This window comes from Meleagris gallopavo, chromosome 5 (genome assembly GCF_000146605.3).
Source record: "Meleagris gallopavo isolate NT-WF06-2002-E0010 breed Aviagen turkey brand Nicholas breeding stock chromosome 5, Turkey_5.1, whole genome shotgun sequence".
Lineage (NCBI taxonomy): Eukaryota > Metazoa > Chordata > Aves > Galliformes > Phasianidae > Meleagris > Meleagris gallopavo.
In genome coordinates this window covers 52,566,976-52,582,350 of record NC_015015.2, presented here as the reverse complement: position 1 = coordinate 52,582,350, position 15,375 = coordinate 52,566,976, and the positions used below count along the sequence as shown (strand labels likewise).

The following is a 15,375-nucleotide window of genomic DNA, read 5'->3' as shown; positions in this document are numbered from 1 at the left end:
CATTTACTCAACCTTCTTCGATGGTCAGCAACGTCATTATGGCAGGATTCAACAACTATCAAACCGTACCCCACAGATCAACTGAGATCTTGGCAAAGTTTAATTGACAAAAGCACGCTGTATGTACCAATCTCCTACTGCTACCAATCTCTGCAACAGCTGCATCCAAGGCAAATTAAGTGGGAAAAAATGGTATAGTTTTAACACCGCACTTCATATCATCCTTTAATTGTTCATCCCACAGTCCTACAGGTTTTACTCACCTATGGAACAGAAGATGGAAGAAACGTGGCCCTGCAGAACTTGACAGGGAGAGCAATGCAGGAAAGAAAACCAAATGCTTCTTGAAGTCTAAAGGTAACAAAACCAGGCCATTCTGAAGTCATTGCACTGGCCGGGTGTCACACACATTCAAATGCCTCACAGTAGAATGTACTGAAATCTATGTCAGAGAAAGCCATCAGCCCTTGGTCATTACAAAGGAGACCACTTCTGTTAGTGTTCTTCCTAAGGCAGGAGCCAGTCTGAAGTCTATGAGGAGATGAAGGGCCTGAGGAATCTAAGGCTTTTTGATCAAACACGTTACTGCTTTCTTGATTGCTCTCAAACGATACAAAAGAGGAAAATGGACTTCAGAATTCACTGTTACTAACAATCAATCAACAATTAACTGATAAGCAATTTCTTCCTGGAGACAGACTGTAAACACAAGCTATTAAAAAAAAAAAAAAAAGAAGAAAAATAATGCTCTTGAGAAGTAACCAATTGCACTTACGTTCTATTCTAACTTGCACTCTTCTTTACACAAATCCAGTACATAACTTTACAACATGTAAATGGTATCAATAAAATCTATGATGTTACATAAACATAATGGGTTTTTGTTTGCATTGTCCTACATGGCTTGCCTGCATTTACTTTGGCTGACAAGTATATCCCAGTCAATGGCAAACACAGGCTGAAAACAAACCAGAATCCATTACGATTTTCAATCCAGTGTCATTATAACCAGACTCCAGTGACTCAGAACTACATTAATTTTAATGTAGTGTCAGCATTAAATTAAAAAATATATATATTAAAGTATTAAAACATCTAATAAAGGCTTACTTTTATTTTCAGCAAAGTATCTGGAGGTGTGAGAAAGAAAGGAAAAATATAATTAAGATCATCTCAAGAAAAGTTACTGTAGAATGCTACATGAATTTCATGCCAGCCTTAACTGTGTCAGCAACCAGGCAAACTGTATGGGCAAGCTTGTCAAAACAAAACAAAGAAAAACCCCGAACTCGTTCTGGTCACGTCTGCTTTTCTTTATGAAACAAACTGGTATTCACAGTGCAAAGTAAAATCGCAGGAAGTATCGTGCTTTGATAACAGGTAACATCCAATGCCTATGTTTTTCTACTTGGAACCAGGAAATCTCCAAGCAGAAATCAATAACATTGGTATTCTATGTTCACAAGCCTCCCTCTGCGACTACATCATCAGTTGGTTTGGGTTCTTTTTGTTTTAGAAGGTCTTTTTTGATGTTTTCCCTAATCTCCTAATGCCTCTCTGACAGATGTACAGACCTTACTGGAAGACAGCTGCCACCCTCACACCCCCATCACTGGTACTCTGGTACAGAAGCTATCCAGCCCCACAGCAGAGCTCAACTCCTTAACGTAACGACTTCAGGTGCAGCTCATTACAAATGTTCACAACTAGCCAAAGTAAAACAGCAAACCTCTTTCAAACCTCCTTCTTAGTTTTCAGCAGACAGACATTGTGAGGTTCCAGTGCATTTTGCAACAATTTACTCTTGTGCTAGCATACAACACTAACATACTGAAATATACTAGACATTGAGCTTACCACTGTAACCACTTTTACCTGAAGGAACAGAAAGTTGAGTAAGTTCAGTGAAGTTCTGTGTAAAGACCTACAATGCCTTTATGTGCAGAATAAAATCAAAATGATACCACTGAGTTGTACATATGATTTACATCCATTGCACGGGAAAATATACATTTAGCAAAAAGCAAAACTTAAAGACAGATAAATTGACCTCATTTTCAGAAAAAGCTCTTTCCTACAATTTAATTTTCGTGCTGAAAAGCTTCTCAGTTTTCTTTCTAGACATTTCTACATAGTACAGAGCTTGTGAAGTACACTGAACGTTCACAGATTCAAAGGAAACTGGCTCAAATGACAGTGACTAATAATAAATCTGAACAATTAAAAAAATAAAATTTTTAACAAAATTTTTTAACAAAATGAAGTGTTTTACAAAGTGATCTGAAAAACTGACAAAAAACCATACATTTTTCAGACATGGACCCTGTTACTACAACAACTCCAATATAAGATCTAAGTGACAATGAAATTTAGTTTCCTTCTTAATATCCTTCTTCCAAAATAATCCTAATCCAAACAGCCCATCCCTTCTCCTCAATCACCTCTGCAGTGTCTGCCTTCTGATTTCTTTACCAATTGAAGAAAGAAATGTCTGGAAGCATCCTTTGACTGCAACCTTCTAACATACACATACATTAAAAAAAAAGTTCATATTACATTCATATTTTAATAAAATATTATTTACAAGTAAGTTACTGAAGAATCAGAGAAAAGTAAAATGATGCATCTGACTAGCAAAACTGCATCCAAAGAACTGAGCTATGGTACTGAACATACTCATCACAATGGCAGCGAAAAATGAAGGAGAGATACTGAACACCTGGATCATCCCCCTGTTCCACTTCAGGCTGTACTTTCGCAATGAATTATTGCTGCAAACCAAAGAATTGGAGACAACAAGGTGGGGGAATTAATAAGCAGGCACTGCAGCTGCAAGGGAAAGTCAGACCAAAGACAGATGAGGGCGTAAAATTAAACAAGATAAATGCTGCAGATTACATATAAGATGTTAAGTAAAAACACAGTATGTCCACAAATGCTACCCTGCACCCACATATGTATTATCAGAACATTTATTCATTTTAAAAATATACATATATACACAGAGAGTGGTGACACACTGGAACAGGTTGCCCAAGGAGGCTGTGGATGCCCCATCCCTGGAGGCACTCAAGGCCAGGCTGGATGTGGCTCTGGGCAGCCTGGGCTGCTGGTTGGTGACCCTGCACATAGCAGGGGGTTGGAACTGGATGAACACTGTGGTCATTTGCAACCCAGGCCATTCTACGATTCTTGATATATCAAAATGTTCTAAGTGTAACTCCCACTCCCAGTGGATTACTGTTGGTAGCACGTACCTCTGGTCACTATGAAGCTTTCATTCTATAACAAGTAAACTTTCTCCTTTTCATTCAAATAAAACTTGCAAAGCTGAATGTAGAAGCCCTCTGTCTTCTTCGAAGAGATCACTTCAAGAGCAGGTCTACCAAAATCAAGCCCAAACTCTAGCTAACCAAAGATCCTGTCATATATACACCTGGCATACATTGGCCACATTTCTATACATTACTTTTCACCATGGAATTCTGGTCTTACAGATGCCAAGCAGTACAAATATTTTCCTTCTTACACACATTTCTTAAGAAAAGTAATCACTCTGCTGATTACATTCATTTAATTTTCATGGCTGGCTGTCAATATTATGAATGCTTCGTGAAGTCAGTAATAATTCATTTATAATAGGGGCTTTTTTTCAAAGCTGTTTCCCCAGTCCGTTCTTTATACCTAATAATTACAGAGGCAGGGCAGCAGCTGGGCACTGTGTTCCATATACAGAAAGTCTAACCAATACCAACACTATGCACACTGCAATAAATGCAGTGCCACAAGCTCAAGATGACTTTCATGAGCGAAGACACAGAAGAAGAAAAGCACAACACTAACACACTGTTTGCAGAACACTGATAGACACTGATGATCTTACTGAAGCTTTCAGTATTTATTGAGACAAGCAGTCTGAAAGCAGTGTCAATCTACAGGTAGTATTTGATGTGAGTGCCTTGAGAGTGCATGGGACAGCATTACAAGCTCTGGGAGATAATTCTTATAGAGGCACTCCGAGTCATAGAACTGCCAAAATTTTATATACACTTTTTAATATATTAATCAATATTCAGCCTCATGCATTTAAATATTATGAAATTCAGCCCCTTAGTAGGCTACACAGATGAATGGCTGCTATTTCTTTCATTACAGGACCATGGATTAAAATCAAGCTGACAATAAGAGGAATTTCAATAAAAGGTACTTATGGAACTTCCATTAAATGTTTTGCCTGCTTCCACAACAAGCATGGTACATGCTGCTATTCAAGCTTCTTCACATCCACCAATGTAGCTCAGTCCAGAGCTATGGTAGGACTGGATGAAAAGATGTCTTTAGGCTATACCTTGTCAATCTGTGATCAGCACATGCTCCTCCCACCATTCATTATGCCAATGGTGGCTGTGCTGTGGCCATCCTTCAACTTGGAAACGGACCACAACTATAAGCTCAGTTGTCAAAGCTACTGACAAAGCAGAGCCAAATACTACTACATCTGTACCTGCTGCAAAAGGACAGCATTGGTGGACACATGCACTGAAGATGTGCCACTCTAAAGCAAGCAGAGACCTTTCAAAGTGCTCTAGGTACTACAAGTCTGTGTACTCTTATGAATCACTAAATTAACATGATGAAACCATTATGAAGCAGTGTTACATGAAACATTTCAGATAATAATATGTAATCGAGGAAATATTTGGTGGACAGAATTCAGAACACATGAGCACCTAATGGAAAATGATCTTATCAGGATATTCAGGTACACCAAATTGCTGTTCTAGGACCCACAGAAACACAGTGACTCACAAGATATTCAGTATGTAATAACCTTCACACTGTTACTAATAATCACCATGCAGCAGGAACCATGCCTCTTCATAATCATGTAGCAATGCCTTCTTCCTGTAGTAAGCTGACAACATGTTTCAACACCTTCTCATTAGTTCGGCAACGAATGGGAAGTTTGGACTAGCAAAGTAATCCAAGACAGTCAGAGCATGCCTACAACTACATTTGAGCCAAAACCAATCCTGGTCAAAGAAGACAGCAGACAAAGTACAGAAAAGGATGCAAGTGACAAATTCTAGAGAAAAAAATTGATGGTAAAAGAGGAATTCTACCAAAAAATTTCAAAAGAGGTAGAGGAATGGCAAAGCAACTTGCAAGTATTAAGAGAAAGGAAGAGAGCAAGAAGCCAAAGGTGGCAGAGCAAGAACAAAGTACTAAAAGGCCAAGAGAGAAAAGAAATGAGGTAGCATATGAGCTACAGCCTTGGAAAAGACAGAGAGAAGAGAGTGTAGGGAATAGGTAATGCAATTAATGGAGCAGAACATTCCAAAAGGAAAGCAGGAGCTCTAAGTGTTAAAGCAAAACACAATGAATGAATTAGTGGTTAGGGGCTGGATGTGATTAAGCAACCATATATCTCCATGTTCCTGACACTGTGACATCTTTAACAATTTCACTGCACTACTTGCATTAAGTTCACCTCGGTACGAAATGAACACTTATTTTTAAGCCCCAGGCTGATCACAGGTTTTGTGGACTGCTTTCTGTCTCTCCCCATTTTTAATGGAATTTCAAAACCAATGATTTTATTTATTTATTTTTAACAGGGGTGAAAAGGGCTGGCAAAAAAAACATGTTCTTTCAATTTCCTACATTGAATACGTGGCATAAAATCCCCAAATAAGACAAAAATATTTTGCTGAAACACCAAGAATTACTGAGGCCAATTTTCCTGAGCTGCCTCAAGTTTCTTTTACACTGGCTCAGAAATCTCATGCTAGTTGTGTTAAGTAGATTATTACTGAACTGCACTTTCCAAGTAGAAGCAAACCTTCATCTAGAAGAGTCAAAGTTGCTGGCTCTGCTGAACTACTACCAGAGAGAGCAGCTCTCCATGGCTGTCCTGCCACGTGACAACATGAAATGGAGGTATTAAAGAAATTGTCAGGACATGTTTGCCACACACCTGCCTAGTCTTCCACAACTAGTGGAAGGACATCGCTGCTTCACTTCAAACTCTTTGCAAAAAGAAATTAAAAAAAAAAAAAAAAACAACATGGGATGGATTTTAAAGTATTCTTAAAAACAAAAACCATACACTCTTCAACTTCTGCTTTCTGCATTTATGTAAAAACGAATGTATGTCCACCTATAAGATGTATTTTTTTTTTTTTCATTTTAGGCCATCAACCAGGGCACCACAGCCTGTTGATTCATGCAGGTATGTTTGTTCTTCCAGCTGCTACTCAGAGAGCTGCAGTTTAAATTAAGTAGAGCAGCACACCTCTGTTCAAATACATAGAGTTCAAACTCAATATGTTTAAACAGCAAAAGGTAGCAAGTACAAAATAAGCTGAACTTAGCAACAAAATGCTTTCTAATTACTCAGCTTCTCTACCCTCAATGGTATAACAAATACTGAGACAGGAGCACAGTGTAAACAAACACAAAACTCATTTTCTCAAATTACAGAGGTAGAGCAAAGCTATACAACAGTAACTATATGCTCCACTGGGTCACCCTGCTCCCGCTGTATTCTTTTCCTTCAAAACCAGGAAAGAATCCTCCAGGCTGTTTTCTTTTTAATTGCCCAACTTGTTCTTAGGACCACCACCATCCTCCACCCCTTCCTAGAGCTTTTAGCACAGCACTGGTGCTCCAAAGGGCATCCAGACAAGTCTTGGCTAATTGTTCCCATTTTGCTATGCTATAATTGTCTCACCCAGTACTTTGTTAATTTTAGGGAAAGTGATGGTCAATGCTGCAGCTGCAACTTTCTAGATTTTTTTTTTTTTTGCATGTTTTATTAATGACAAATATCAGAAAACGGCAGGATTAGGCTCTTCTAACCAACAGCTCAAGATCTCTAGGATCCTTGGACAGCAAAAAAATAAAAATAAAAAAAGAAGCCACACAAAATGTGTAAGTTCCAGGCTATTTAGGAACTCCTGTGCAAAAAAACAATGATTGCCTGCTGCTGACCTAAGACACAGGAATCCTTAAGAGGATTACTGTCTTCCTTTACGATTCTTATCAGATCACAATTTTTTTTTCCTATATGATATGAGAAGCTTTTGCTCTATAATGATTACTGAATATAAAACAAGTCACAGCAATCTTAACTTTCATTCTAACTGTAGCCACAAGACAATCTGGGGTTTGCACGGGAATTCATTTGATACATTAAGTACGTGTTGCAATCACAATAAAGCTACACAGCTGTACATGCTATTCCAATTTATGTGTCTTTTAAGAGTGCAAAAATTATACCTGGCTCACTAATTGCCCTGAAACTGCTCTGGATTCAAATAAAAATATGCAGTACTCACTTGACTCAAACTGTAGAGTTTCTCTATGGCATATAGATGCTTTAAAAACAAACAAAACATTGAACCAAGAGCAGAGGAAACTCAAAATGTAACTTATACCCAAACGAGCAGCTTTATACTGAGCTAATAATAATACCTGAAGTCATAGGAGTACATTCTCCAGTGGAAAATATAATTAAGTGAGAGCTATCCTCCACATTCACCCTGCTGCACAAGAACTCAGGCTTGTATTTTAAAACGTCTACATTTATTAAATGTTTATGAAATGTTAAATAATAAACATGCATGTAAAAATATCTTACTATATTACTCTACTTACACATTTAGAAGAATTTAATTGTACCCTGAAAACGTAACCTCCATTCTCTTCTCATTTGGTAGCATCAATTTAGCCAAGAGCATATTCTACTCAGCACTAATTTAGCACTAATTTAGTCTCACAGTATTTTTTCCAGCCATCAGACTGCCCATCATGTGCTTGGGCTCTCATTCTCTCCATAGAGGGAGCAATGTGTGTAATGGAAGAGGAACTTTATGGAACTGCACATGTGTAAGCTTGTTTGTACATGATGTACACGTTTGTGTAAGAAAATGATCAGATTCAATAAGCAGCCTTCAAAGTCATGATGGAAGATGTGGAAACAAGCTAAGAATTCATTCTATAGTATCCAAAAGGACCCTTCTGAAAGCCCAACTTCTTACACAGGTTCCCCCTTTCTTGCTGAAGCTCCAGCACAACGGAAGAGCAAAATCATCATGTTAGGCCTTCGTTATTCATTTGTTATCTTTTAAACACCAGCTTTAGTCTCTACAGGCATAAGTTTTACGTCCTTTGAGATCAGAACCTACATCACCAACCGTATCCAACACAGTGCCAAAAACACATGAAAGCTGCAGGGGGAGATGAGCCTGTGGCAGCATATCCCTGCAGGAAGGCCAGCCACAGAGCCCACTGCTCATCTGCACTTCCTCAGCGCTGAGAACACAGCCTCATTACATCCCATCTGAGCTGCAACAAAGCACAGGAAAACCTGAAGGCATGTCCTGATCTCTCTGCCAACCATGAAACCAGAAAGCATTACTCCAAAACGCGACCTGAAGGCTTTTCATACATAAGTAATCCACACAGTCTACTTGTCAAGAAAGGAGGTTACCACAGCATTCCTTTTCAAGATATTTTTCTTGCATAAGGCTTTCCAGTGTTAAGACTACACCAGCTACCCTTCAAACTCAGACGTCTGTAAGGCTCAGAATGTGTTATTGAATATTAAAATGAACATTAAACTAAAAGAACAGATACTACACTTGATCTTAGCCAAAAGGCCGAGAAGCCAGCGTGTTGTTGCAGCTCAGAAAGCAAATGGTATCCTGGGCTCCATCAGAAGAGGGGTGGCCAGCAGGGACAGGGAGGTGATTGTCCCCCTCTACTCTGCTCTTGTGAGGCCCCATCTGGAGTACTGTGTCCAGGTCTGGAGCTCCCAGTACAAGAAAGACAGGGAGCTGTTGGAGAGGGTCCAGAGGAGAGCCGCAAAGGTGATCAGGGGGCTGGAGCACCTCCCCTACAAAGACAGGCTGAGGGAGCTGGGCTTGTTCAGCCTGGAGAAAAGAAGGCTGCGGGGTGACCTCATTGCAGCCTTTCAGTACCTAAAGGGAGCCTACAAACAGGAGGGGAAGATAACAGCACGACAAGGGGAAATGGTTTGAAGTTGAAGGAGGGAAGATTTAGGTTGGATGTCAAGGGCAAGTTCTTTACTGTGAGAGTGATGAGGTGCTGGAATAGGCTACCCAGAGAGGTTGTGGATGCCTCATCCCTGGAGGAGTTCAAGGCCAGATTGGATGGGGCCCTGGGCAGCCTGGTCTGGTATTAAATGAGGAGGTTGGTGGCCCTACATGTGGCAGGGGTTTGGAGATTCGTGATCCTTGAGGTCCCTTCCAACCCTGGCCATTCTGTGATTCTGTGAATATCTTATGATAGTAACTCAAATCAGTCAAGATGCTGAGTTAAGGGAACGTCCCTTCTCATATTGCCAAGTCTAGCAGATCAGTCTCGATAACAAAACAAAGAGATAAATCTGATTTATTTTATTTTGCTTCTGTAATTCCTGTAGGGCTGTCGCACATTCACCAGTGTACAGAAATACATCCCCATACTCGACTTTCCTACATCACCCTCTTCAGATTATTCCAGATTTGGAACAATTAAATAATAGAGGGAGAATGAATGACAAGTAAATTATATTCCCCAATAATTTACTGAGCCAGACCATGTTGTGCTTGATATTTTACATCACTGATATTATCATTATGTATTTCTGTGTGTAATATCAGCTATACCTTCAAAAATACAATCTTACCACGTGTGAGTGATTCATTCACAGGTAATTACCATTCCCATTTTAAGTGCTCCGTTATACCAAAATGGTGCATCTTTGCTAAAACTTAAAAATTTGAAAAGAACATTAGGACACTTTACTGTCTTTTAAAAGGTAATATTTTTGTTCCTTGAATACCAAAAGGAATACATGTGTTATCTCCTTATCACAAAGCTCTAGAAAGCAAATACTTCACTTCTGAATATTTGTCATTGCCTAAAGAACAGCCCTTATCAGAGCCGTGCATTACCATCACGTTCATGGAACTTTCCTCCATATCATCTCTACCTCTGACCCCTTCTGAAAATGCTAGATAAACAAGTGCTTTTTTCTTTGGGCAGAAGATATTTACTTGCTTGCATGGGTATCAGTCATGGTATTTTTCTTCCCTCAGAAATGTCATCAGCTACAGCACAATTATTTCTGACAATCACTGGGCCTTTGCACCTGAAGTAAATTCCACTAGAAATTATTCAGCACCTCTGCATTATGTCCATCAATCTACAACAGTGCATTAGCAACAAAAGCGTCTGTAGTGGATCAAATACTGAGTTTTGTACTAAGTTATTAAGATACACAAACAAGCTTGAGCGAAGTGAAAAGTACACTGGACAAGGCTATGTCATGTAATTAATACAACCAAGGGAATCACTCTGCTGAACATCAAGTCACTCTGCAGAACTCTTTCAGTTTAGACCAATATAGATACTAACAAGGCATAACTGTTTAGGCATTAAATTAACTAAAATCTCTCCTCTGTGGTTACCAAACACTGCTCTCCATTGTCAACTGCTACTTTAACTCTTCCCAAACTACTCATTAATTAAGGTCCTCCTACACTGAAGATGATAAACTGGAAATTAGCTTATCAACAATATCCTTCCTCAGACATACTGTGATTGCAAACTTGATCTCCTTTTGTCTTCAGTTTGGACAGGATGCCAACGTCAGTGCTACATCAGTTCACCAGAACTGCCTTTACAACTTTGCTCTAATTGGAAGAGAGTTCACTGCTTACTAATCAAGTAAAGGAAGAGCAATCTCATCAGTTACATATTCCATTAAAAACTAATGGAGAAAAGCTCAACAGGAAAAGCATGCATTTTGCCAGTGCTTAGGGAAATCTAAAAGTACCTCTTTGTAAGTGAAGTTATCCACTTTTGAATTCATCAATACACTATTGATGAATTAGTAACATTTTTGAAATACATTTTTACAGAGTCTTTGCATCTGATCAAGAAAGCAAATGTAGTACAGCAAACATGCCTTTTTTCTGACTACATGAATACAGACATAGCATGTTTTCCACCTTGCCCTTACACTTTTGGAGTAGCAGGTTCATTACTATCCAGAACTCTCAACTTACACACATTGTTTGCTTGTTTTTCATGAAGTACTTTTTAGCTAGATGTTACAAAACAAGACATCAGGTACATCCTTTCTTGCCTATTTATTTATCTAATATATTTATCTAATTCATTAACACATTATTAAATGACAAGGAGAGCATGCAATTTACAATAAAAATGAGTTTTTGAATAATTCCATTGGACTGAAGTTTATCTAATAAGGCAGACAGCATTCTACATTCTCTATGTTATGTTCAGACTGTATCAGAGCACATGCAGATAGCTCTTTGCCAACAGTAGCTAAATCAGCACAGGTCAGTGAAGAACAACAGAGCTATAAAGTATACTAATAGAAGCTTCAGCATCCTACAGAAAGACCACTGAACCTGCTACAGTCATACGACGAAGTTATAACTGTAAAAGTTGGAAAGCAAAATATAATCTCGTGTCATTAGGCTCACCGTCCCACTCAATTACTTGGTCTCTTCGTAGCAGCTAATCACCTTCAAGTGAACTTACTGAAACAGCACTTTCACGTGCATTATTCCTTCCTCAGACAGAGCACTACAGTATCAATTCTTAATAGAAGGCCTAAAAATCTAGCAAGCTTTACACCCACTCCGCCGGTTCTTGTCACGTAGAGGTCATTACTGCTTGTTTCACATTAATATCAATGCTAGCAGTATCCCTCCTACCAGAGGGGAGTGAAGAAGCCAGCTCAGACATTCCTCCCACAGCAGAGGCCTTTCAGTCTGGGGATCCCATCCTGTTCTGTTCCCTGCCTTACCTCTGCACACTGATGGAGTTCTTCCACACTCATATCTGTAATACTCCTTCCTGAAGCTCGCCGCTTTGCCTCAGTCTCTCAGTATGCAGCTGAAGATCTCCAAAACAGCCCCCAGCTTCTCCAAATGCCATCTATTTTTACCTAGGTGCTGCCGTCTCATTCCGGACGCTGCTAATCGGCCCCTTAGTCACAACTGGAAAAGTAACCTAGCTGAGTAACTCTTTCTCAGCTGCTGCACTGAGGAATGCCTATGCCTCATACTTAGTGTATTCAAATGAGGAAACTTCCAGTAAATTTGTTCCCCTGCAAGAGGAAGCCCAGAGTTTAATACAAATTAACCAGATTTTAGGCTGTAAGGTGCTATAGCAACTTTTCTCACTTTTTAAAGAAATAACATTTTTGCATGAGAATGTTTTATATTTAAAGCTCCAACTCCAGTAAGAAAGCACCACACAAAACAGGTGATAGCTGCAGCATTTATCACTGGTCTCTGCTTATTCAGCAGTCTCTTATTTTTACTATATATTACCTAGATAAACATGTAAACATGCAAAGCTCTCCCCAAAAGAAATGACAGAAAACCTACGCAAAGCTGAATTTTTAAAGAGTGAAATAAATGATGAAAATACACACCTACAAACAGTAAGTTCTGAAATAGGTGTATTTCCATACAGCTGGCTTCCCAGCTACCCAGCACATTTCAGAACACTCAGGCAGTCCCGTCTGCTTTTCAATTATACTGCTAATGAATAGTTAACTTAAAACATGTTGGAATCTCCTCCCAAGAATTCCGCTTCTGAACAGTTATCAACCAGGATGGCTCGGAAAGGAAAAAAAGATTATCAGACAGACTGGTTAGGCAGCTTTTACTAGGAAAACAGTGGGAAAAGTAAATAGCTAAATGCTCTAAATTCATTATACATTACTTCACGGTCATTATGACACTTTATTATTCCACTAGAAAGGAAAATTCAAATGTTTAGTATTTAGAAGTCATTACCTCAGAAATAGGGAACATAAATGAGAAAATTAGCATTCTATTAAGAGAACTTGATTCATTTTAACTAATGAGGACCGCAATAATTTAATACTGCTGTAATGAATCTCTTCTGGAAACTCTGAGGATACCACAGACAAACACATAGCATATTTCTGATAACATGAATGCAACTATCAGATGTCCTGAGCCTCATCTGTAAAAACTAAAAGCAGAGCTTTTCAACAAGTTAGGAATCCTGAATTCACTTAAATACCGGGAGAATTAATACTCTTTCTGAAGAGGAAACAAAGATCCTGTTCCACCCCATAAAGACTGCACAGGCTGCCAAGAGTACAGGGAAGGGCCTTCAGCTGTGCATCATTAAGAAAAAGCCATTTAAAAATGGGATGTTTTGGAGAACACAGCATCCGGTAAAACAGTGGAGTACTTTTTCCATGTGGACCCAAGAGAACTTGAAATCATTTATTTTGCAAATGAGAAACTGCATGCTTCTATGATAGTTTGTTTTGCTATATCTGTGAGAAAGGAACTTCTTTCTACTTGAAATGAAGGTGAAAGGGATGTGCTTTTGAATTTGACACAGCTAAAAAGTACTAACACATGCAGCAGACTGCAGTCCTTCTCCTGCGTTCTGCCACCATTAACCTAGAGGTTCAGGGTACCCAGCTCCAATCAGCCCAAGCACACCCTACCCTGGAGAAGATACCACTGCCTTCACATGGCACGTATCCACCCAGCACACCCCCCTGCTGGCTCATCCCATGTGCCCATGGGGCTTTTCTGTCATTTCAGGGTCACTTCCTGCACTCAGCAGGACCTGCCTAGCAGAGATGGATCATCTCTCCAGAACTGTTTGTGCTCATTTGGATAAGTGGCAAAGAAGTCCAAGGTTATTTGTCTCTTGCTGCACACCACCCTACCTGGAGAATGACTGGACACACAGGTTTCCTTGCTTTACAGTGAGATAAAGGTACACCAAGACAGAAGACATGAAAAAAAGCTGCTTATGTAATGAGGAGGAAAACAGCAGGTTCTTCTGCTTTGGGCCCGTCTTCCCACCATGAGATAATCCCCCCCTGAGGCACCAGCACCACCTTAGGGCTCTCACAGTTCAAGTATTTACCCACGGCCCTCCCTTCAGTATCTCAGATCACCTGAAAAAATTGAATGAACTTGAGAATTATACTAGTTTCTACATGGATGCAAGTACTGGATCAGTACTTTTGACTGAAGTAGTTGTAAGGCAAACAAAATCAGATTATTGCAAAATAACACGCTCCACCTGTTCAAGTGCAGCATTTTATCATTTCTCCACATCCTCACTACCACCACTTCAAAGCATACTACGTAATACTTCTTCATTTGTTTTCCTTTTTTATTCCTCTCAACACTAGGAAGGAGCTAAAGAAGCTGAGGGGAGGGCAGTTTAGGTATCAGAGTGAGGTCAGGGATGGAAGCAGTGTGCCCGCAGCAGCACTTTCCTGCTCTTGCAGAACAGATGAGCTCAGACACAGCTCCTCGCCCTCTGCGCTCAGCTTCCGGCATTAGGCAGCTCTAATACCTCCACTTGCAGCAGATATAACCCAGGGCCTTTAAACAACAGGTCTTTCCAGTTCCTCTTTGCTTCCTGGTTCTGAGTGAGCAACAACTTCTGCCTGGTTTTCCCCTTTCAGTGATCAGCCCACCTCTTCTTGTGACTACCTGATAAGCTGCCATTAACCCTTTACTTTTGGGTAGGTCTAAGATAATGACCATGGCTCGTGTTATGCTTCCCAACTTCCTCTAGAGGCTTAAAACAAATGAATAGATATTTTTCCCCTTAACATACGCAGGAAAAATCATTGAAATCTGTAGGAAGAAGAATTTTAGAACTCTGAGAATGATTACAAGCAAACAAACAAACGGAAACCAGCTACACCAAAACAGATGACTGGAATAAATGTCTGAATTACAATAATTTAAAATTCTAATGTTCTCTGAATGCCAAAGTGGTAGAACATGCAGGCTACAGGAGGTGTACAAACCTCTTGCTGGAACAGAATTTTAAAATTAAGCTTCTCTCACCGAGGGTTTTCTTATTATGCATGATCAACGGTGCCAACGTCCTTTCTTAGGCTGAACACAAATACAGTGTTGATTCCCAATGGAAATATTTCGGAATGCGTGACTGGTAAGAAAGCTTCTAGGTTTCTAAATTTTACGTAAGAGCTTGGAAAACTGGAATCCTACCCTGTCTTCACAAGTCAATTTTGCCCTTATTCTGCACATAACACTCTGCCTCCAACTGGAGGAGAATCAACCTGAGCCAGTGCGTTCAGTGCCAACTTCAAAAGTACTCTTAACTTCAGCAAAAAAGTTTGGTAACAGTTACAGCACAAATATAATCTCTCTCAACACTCCTGAACACAGAGATCAGCCCTCACCTTATGTTACAAGATAACAGACACTGACATACATCTCCCTTTTACATGCCTAACTTACAGATTCTGGACCCTATTCAGCAGTACCCTCTGCTGCCGCTGCTTTG

General features: G+C 39.6%; 1 protein-coding gene and 1 pseudogene across 4 annotated transcripts in view; both read right to left on the bottom strand.

The window, feature by feature from the left end:
- The window catches only part of PPP2R5E (protein phosphatase 2 regulatory subunit B'epsilon), a 71,641-nt gene that overhangs the window by 34,877 nt on the left and 21,389 nt on the right, over positions 1–15,375 (bottom strand). The gene's annotated exons all lie outside the window — the stretch shown is intronic.
- On the bottom strand, positions 8,515–8,675 carry LOC116216724 (annotated as a pseudogene).